The sequence below is a fragment of the Xenopus laevis genome, chromosome 2L (genome assembly GCF_017654675.1).
Source record: "Xenopus laevis strain J_2021 chromosome 2L, Xenopus_laevis_v10.1, whole genome shotgun sequence".
Taxonomy (NCBI): domain Eukaryota; kingdom Metazoa; phylum Chordata; class Amphibia; order Anura; family Pipidae; genus Xenopus; species Xenopus laevis.
This window is the reverse complement of record NC_054373.1, coordinates 97525212-97533469: the sequence shown is the minus strand read 5'-3', so window position 1 is coordinate 97533469 and position 8258 is coordinate 97525212.

Below are 8258 nucleotides of genomic sequence, written 5' to 3'. Positions count from 1 at the left end.
ATAACTGAACCCTGTGACTAATGTGTATTATCATTTGCAGTGGCCTGGCAAAGAGAGGCATATGGCTTTGCAACCCTTTTGGCACATATGATAAAGTAAGCCCCAAGGATTTATCAACAACTAATTCTGAGATACATTAATCAAATCTAAAACACACTGAGAAGTTATAATGATGGTGGTTTAGTGCTAAAAGGTGTATAAACAAAACATTTTGGCTGGCTCTCCCAGTATCCTGCAAATTATTTCTGCTCTTAGAGCTGGTCAGCTACTCTGAGGTACCTTACACTACACTAAAGCAGCACATTTTCATATTTCTTATACAGTGGAACAATTATTCACCATGCAATATATTAGGGAGGCAGGTACGGTACTAGGTGTACACAAAAAAGGCAGCTTCCTAGAGTCCAACTAGGTATGGGGGAGCAATCACCCCACAAACAATTCACTGCATGATACACTCCATTCTCTAAAAAAAGAAGAAAGCAATGGCACTCACAGCATATTCAAGCAGGATAAACCTTGCGTATGTTTATTTGCACACGATGCAACGTTTCGGGGTGGTCCCCTTTGTCAAGCCTGGCTTGAGGGGACCACCCCGAAACGTTGCATCGTGTGCAAATAAACATACGCAAGGTTTATCCTGCTTGAATATGCTGTGAGTGCCATTGCTTTCTTCTTTTGTTGATTGAGGAGGGTGCCGATCCTTCCAAGCAACTGAGCACCTGGCGGAGCTTTTAAGGCCTGGGTGTGCGAGTTTTGCCATTATCTTTTACACTCCATTCTCTGCCTCTGTTTACTTTTCATTACTAAAAGAGTGAGCAATGGTTGGCTGTAGGTGAGCAAGCAGTGGGCTGGGGCAGAAGTTGAAGGTGGTCTGATGTGGCAATCTTACAGTGGTCTGGGGGTGAGCAGACAGGTGGACATGGGTACCTGGGCACTAGTACCTCTTGGTTCGACTCTGTAGTCAGGGTATAATAAAATTATTATATAATACATATATTATATAATACAAAGAAGTCAATATTTAACATGGACAGGTAACCCATGGGCATCCAGTTTGACAGCCCTGAACTAACGTACTGCACACTCCCACTAACTCCATAGCAATATAAAAATGACTAATGCACTATTTTGCCTCTTCTAGATCTGTACATGACCTCACAAGTGGCACTCACGCACGCTGCATTTTTGGAATTAGAGCAGCCTGAAAAAAGACCCAGCTCTTCTTGTAGTGTCCCCTACAGCCCTCTAGGCCGGGACCACTCGTCACCCCTCTGCCCCTTTCCCCTCGGATCTGTTTGCAAGCCATTTTGTTGTTCCCACTTTAAATATAGCCCTTTAATTCACAAAAAGTTTTGAAAAGAGAATAGCTTTAAAGGAGAACTAAACCCTAAAAATGAATATGATTAAACACGCCATATTTTATATACTGAACTTATTGCACCAGCCTAAAGTTTCAGCTTGTCAATAGCAGATCCAGGACTTGTCACAGGGGGTCACCATCTTGGAAAGTGTCTCTGACACTCACATGCTTAGTGGGCTCTGAGCAGCTGTTGAGAAGCTAAGCTTAGGTGTTGTCACAAATTATCAAGAAGAATATGAGGTTAGTGTTAAATGTACCAGCTTTATCCACACTTAATACTGTGACATTTGTAGTAGTGACTTCATGAACATCTGTAGCAAACGTACGGCAGATCTTAGCAAAATGTCCTACTTTTGTGCATTTGCAGCAAGGTTTAGCTTTTGCAGGAGATGTAACATGATTTGCAGTGTGTTGTGTTGTACCACAGCGAAAGAAGTATTTTCTATTTGTATTTGCTGCACGGTTTTGCAGTGTAGATGAATCCCTTTCCTTAGCCCTGTATTTTGCCTGTGACTGTGCATTATTAGGCCACAGTGCTGAATTCACAATCTGTACATTCCCAGCAGTTCCCTGACTGAGAGTTTTAGCCTCTGCCACTGCTGTTTCAATTTGGCTAGCAACTGTAACAGCCTTTGCAAGGGTTAAATCCTGCTCTAGGAGCAGTTTCTCTCTAATGCGAGGTGAGTTTGTTTTTTCCACTATTTGGTCTCTTAGCATTTCATCTGTTAGATTCCCAAACTCACAGGTAACAACCAGCTCTCTCAAAGCTGCTACAAATTGTTCTGTGGATTCACCATTACATTGTCCACTTTGGCAGACATTCATATCTTTCAGCAACCACATTTACTCTTGGGATGAAAAAGTTCTTTATAGCAGTAAGAGCAGTTTCATAAGTCTCATCAGCTAATGGTAATGTATAGAATATACGCTGTCCCTCTGCTCCCAGGCAGTGAATAAGTAAAGCATGATTTCTAGCAGCTAAAATCTCCCCTTGGTCAGCAGCAATAATGTAATTTTCAAGCATACGGATCCAAGCAGTAAAAGGTATGGTAGGCTCACCAGGGTTTAGAAGAAAAGGTGCAGGCTGCTGCAGAGGTAGAAGAGCCATCTCGTCGTCAATTTGCTATGTTTTGGGTAGCCGAGGATTAGTAGAGTATAACAGTGCTTTATTAGCAGAGACTCCTGCAGGCATTACACAACAGTAGCTTTCACTTTTAAGCTGTCAGGAAGTATGCGCACAGTGACATCTACAGGCCATTTGTATAAACACCACAGTTTGTCTGTAATATAAGATGATTCTACAGGACTGATTATTAAATTCTGATGCTAGTTGCACTGGTTTCTGTGCTGTGAGAGGGGACTGCACATGTTGTAGGCAACAGAGTACTTATAAGGTACTATCAAAGCGATGTATTACACGCATACTCACAACTCCCAGCATACCGTACAGTCTTCAGGAAGGATGGTTGTAATTCAACAAAGACTAAAGGAGAATAGGTTAGTATTCCCTGCAGTATGCAAACTATTTCTAGCAACAGCAACAATATAATTTTCAGTTTCAAAAATAAAATAAAAAATGTATAAAGCATTGTGTATGTTCGTTGATACAGTCCAGTAACTGAAAGTCAATGCTGAGTTTTATACGCAAGTGTATGTTTTTTCCCTTTCAGAGTCTTGAGGGGGAATGTAATAAAAGTCGCAAAAAGCAAAACAATTTGCACTAATAAGAATAAAAATCCACATCTCATAATGTAATATTGTTCCTTAAACCGTTATTGCATTGCGAATTTTAATTGCGCATTGAAATTTTTAAGTGCTTAAAGGTGTCGTAATCTTTTGGAGCAAACATAAAAACTTTTTCAGTAAGAAGTTTTATTACATTTAGGGGCCAATCCATTAACTTCGAGTGAAGGAATAGAAGAAAAAAAACTTCGAATATCGAAGTGTTTTTTTGACTACTTTGACCATCGAATGGGCTACTTCGACCTTCGACTTTGAATCGAAGGAACTAAAAATCGTTCAACTATTCGATAGTTGAAGTACTGTCTCTTTAAGAAAAAACTTCAACCCCCTAGTTCGCCACCTAAAAGCTATCGAACCCAATGTTAGCCTATGGCTTGCCTAATTTTTTTTGGTCGAAGGATAATCCTTTGATCGTTTTATCGCAGTATTTGCACAAAATCCTTTCATTCCCCAGTCGAATATCGAGGGTCAATTAATCCTCGATATTCGACCCTTGATGAATTTGCCCCTTACTGTGCATTGGTGCAAACTATAAAATTTGCAAACGGTCTTCCACTGTCGGAAGTGGTTGCTTAACAATTTCCGGGTTTGCAAAAGCTATATTTAACTTGCCAAAGTAATTTTTTTTTGTGCAAAGACATAACTTTACGCATTGCAAATAGTTTTTTTACGGTTACCGACTTTCGTTACATTCCCCCGTTGGTCTATGAATGCAGTATTTTATTGCATCGCTAGAGGGAGGTGTTTGAATATGATTTAGGGTTCAGAAATATGTGCAGAGCAGCTGGCTTCCAGGACTTTACAGAATCCACATTTTCATGTACTTGGTGTGTTTGTCTTCAGTAAAATGAAAGCATAATGTTATGACAGGACAGCGTGCAACTAACTGACAGCTCTCTGGTTCAACAGATCTCCATTTAAAATAGCTCTTATATATCAGCATAAACCTTAGTCAGATTACACTTCTTATTTTGCCATCAATTCAACATGAAACCATAACTGCAAACTGCAGTTAAATATTTAAAAAAAAAAAAGCAATCTGTTATATTGTTGTAATAATTTAAGTAATCAATTCAGTAATATCAAATGAAACATAAAGGTGTATGATATAAGTATGGTATAACCGTGCAGGGATCACGATATGCAGAAGTAGATTTTTCATTCCATCATTTATAGTAAGTAATAATAACTGTAGAGATTATGTTTTGTACAGTGTATGATTAAGAGTTCAGCCTCTTGTTTGTTTTCTAGAAAATAAACATGGTTTCATACAGTAATACATATTGCAGCCATAAGTGGGAACTGTTATCTCCTAAAACAAGAGGTTTTATGCAGTGGTTTTTAGACTTCTGGGATTCAGCTCCCATCTTTGGCTTCACATTTGATCCGGCACCCTCACCAAGATTACCAAATATATTCCACTGGCATGAAAAATCTTTATAACAGTCAACATTCTGTAGTTGTAGTAGAATCCTAGATAGCAAATAAGCATTCACCCCAAATCCTGCTGTTTTTAGGCTACCCCTCTAAATGCCTAAAGGGGATCTGTTATAAACCCTTTATATAACTGTCTCACGGAACATTCTCTAAAGAAGGAATCAAAATTAAATTGACCAATGAGAATTCTGCTTACCTGCTCTTTGTCAGTTGTTATGTTATTGGTATTTTCAATGGTTATTGGTTTCATTATATTACACTTATATCACAAAGGAGATGATACTTGTTCCCCAGGTTTTACTGCAAGTTTTTTGAGGGCTAATGGTTGTGAAGTTAACAGTGAAGAAGAACAGGTATGGTACCTATTATCCAGAATGCTTGGGACCTGAGGTTTTTCCAGATAAGGGGTCTTTCCATAATCTGGATAAACCCAATAGGCTAGTTTTGCTTCCAATAAGGATTAATTATGTCTCAGTAGGGATCAAGTACAAGGTACTGTTTTATTATTACGGAGAAAATTGAAACTATGGAATTATGGAGTCTATAGGATATGGCCTTTCCATAAATCAGAGCTTTCTGGATTACGGGTTTGCGGATCCCATATCTGTATCACAGAGAAAGAAGGGGGAGAAACACAAGCCTACGTTTTCCGGCTTCCTAAAAATAAAGGCAATTTTATTGTTGGTGTTTGTTGTTTTTCTTGTTTTTAGAAGGTATACTATGTGGTAAATACTGCTCCTACTATATATATACCACATTCAGTGCAATATCACTTGCACGTGTTGTATAAATGGGCTGCTGAGCTTGAAAGGTCAATACTTTATGGCTTTATTGATATGTTATTATCATTATCTGAGCCCTGGGGAGATCATCAAATGCTGAATTGTTTATTATTAAATTCAGAAAGCAGATGTCTTGGCCTGTTGCTTCCATCTTTATAAAAGAACAACATTGAGTACATTTTCATATAACACAGCAACAACATTTCTAGGTAGTTTTAAAACATGCATCAAAACAAATAACATCATTTAACGACCTAAGTTACCTACTAGGCAGACATTTGCGCTTATTAATCTAACTGTACCATGCTGATCAAGCCTACAATAACTTTTTGACATGTACATTATTGAGAATACTAAAAGGCAAATTTTTGAATATAGCACAGGGTGCTTTTAGGATGCACATTTGCAATGAACACAGTTACTAGTTTGTTTGGATGGTCTGCAGCAGCTACTTAAAGGGCATGTAAAGGCAAGAAAATAAAATCCAATTTTTACTTTTCTTTAATGAAAAAGAAACCTATCTCCAATATTCTTCAATTAAAAAATGTGTACCGTTTTTATAAGAAACCTGACTGTATGCAGTGAAATTCTCCCTTCATTTACTGCTGTGGATAGTAATTGTTAGATGGTCCCTAAATGCTCTGCAGGGAAACAATCATACTTATGAACAGCAGGGGGAGCCCCCGCCTTACTTCCCAGCCATGCAGAACTCAAGCAGCTTTGTTTGTTTCCATGTAGAGCAGTCGACGACTGTGTAGAGATTTGTATTGGATTTTATTTTTGCCTTTAAGTCCCTTTTACTGTTTCCAACTCCAGCTGCAGGGACAAAGATCATGGAGGCAGATTTAAACAGATAAACTGGGATTCTATTTAGAGGATTATTTTGCTGCAGTCACTGGTTCTGCAAAGTTGGAGAAAGTTTGTATTAAACAATATAAAAACTATAAAGTCCACATTAGATTACATGACAACACAGGACCCAGTGCAGTCTGCATATTCTGGTTATTAATCAATCTTGCTGTATCAGCTTCTGGCAGATATTATTTGACTTGTGCTGTTTTGATCATTTATGACGACCCTTAAGCAGCCCAGACCACACTGAGCATGTGCACAGTCTTGGTCTTGCAAAGATGTTCAACAAAGTTACAAGATGGTGACCCCCTGTGGCCAACTTTGAAAGCATAAATCATTTGTTTGATTAGGCTTGAGGTGTAGTAAGTTCATGTTTCTGTTTAGTATACAAAATACAGCATTTCTAGACTTATTCTATTTTGGACTTTACTTCCCCTTTAAATGTTTTGCTGGATGCTACTCTGTCTGTCAAGAACCTGGTGCAACAACCTGACAGACGTGCAATGTGGGGCCTCTTATTAAAGAAGCTGCCTGCATAGGGAATTAAGCCCTAAACTGTCCTCCTTGCAGCACTGTGATCTTTAAATGTCTATTTAGAAATGTGGTTCACTATTTGTATTTTTAAATAAATAATGAAGTATAGGCCCATGCTTACTGTGTTCAAGACAACATCCCCCCCCCATATTTGCATTAAACACATTAAGCCCATGCTCAACTGAAGCGTTTTTACTGCTGGTCAGGCAGAAAACCGGGATGGTCAAACTGTTTCAGGCAGGTTTTCGGAGCTGAATTCTGCCTGTCACTGCTTTATGTTTCCCACCTGGCTATACCAGCAAAGTTCCCTGTAGGACATTAGCCTTAAAGGGATACTGTCATGGAAAAACATGTTTTTTACAAAATGTATCAGTTAATAGTGCTACTACAGCAGAATCCTGCATTGAAATCCGTTTTTCAAAACAGGAAATGGATTTTTTTATATCTAATTTTAAAATTTGCTATGGGGCTAGACATTTTGACATTTCCCAGCTGCCCTCAGGTCATGTGACTTGTGCTCTGATAAACTTCAGTCACACTTTACTGCTGCACTGCAAGTTGGAGTGATGTCATTACCCCTCCCTCCTACAAGCTGCTGTAATGTAAATAGAGCCTTGTCTGCTGAGCCTGTCAATTGAACAATAGGCAGGTATCAAGATAAGCTCCCACTGACACCACTTCAGAAGGATTGAAATAAGATAGTCCTGTGATCACTGCCCCCACTTACGAATATTTTATATAGATAGTTTATTATATTTGTTTACACAAAAATGAATGGCAGAAACACAGGAGTACACTCCCAGGACTGATGACAGGGAATAGAAAAAAAGGATAAAATAAGGACATACTTGAAAACCAGGAAAACTTAGGAGGAAGTCTAGGAAGGGTTAAAATAGCTCATGAAAAGGAGGCAGTAAGTAGTTAAGTAGTTAATGAAAAAAGAAGTATTGCAGGCAGGAAAGGAGCGCAGTGTGTGTGAGGTGGATAGCAAAGGGAACTCACAACTCCTTTACCTCATCTAGTAACCAGTAAAACTAACTAGGAAGGCAGCAAGAGAGAAAGTTCCCCCTCACCAAAGTAAAGCAGAGAACAAACTTACAGAACGGCAGGAGCTTTGATAGTGTTTGTGGGAGGAGGGGCTGCTAGTGCAGCTGTAGAGCAGGACGTAGGAAAATGAAAGTAATTGGTTGGAGGGGGAGTGTACAGCTAGATTCTCATGTCGTAGTGCGACCTGGCTTTTCATTACAGAGTGGCTGCCTCCAAGCACACAGGTAATGCTGTGCCTGCTGTTAGAGCATCACAGGATGAATGTGTAATGAGCAGAAATGGAAGCCCCCATGACAAAATACAAACTAAAATAACTTATGCATGGATTTGTGGATTAACATTTTATTTGCCAGACAGTGTTTATGGATGTGTGTTTTTTATAAAAATGCAAAAAAAAAAAAAAGTTTAAAATGACGACAGATTCCCTTTAAGGACCCCATACACAGGCAGATATAAGCTGCCGACAGTATAAGTCAAGAGCTTATTGGGTAGAGTATGGG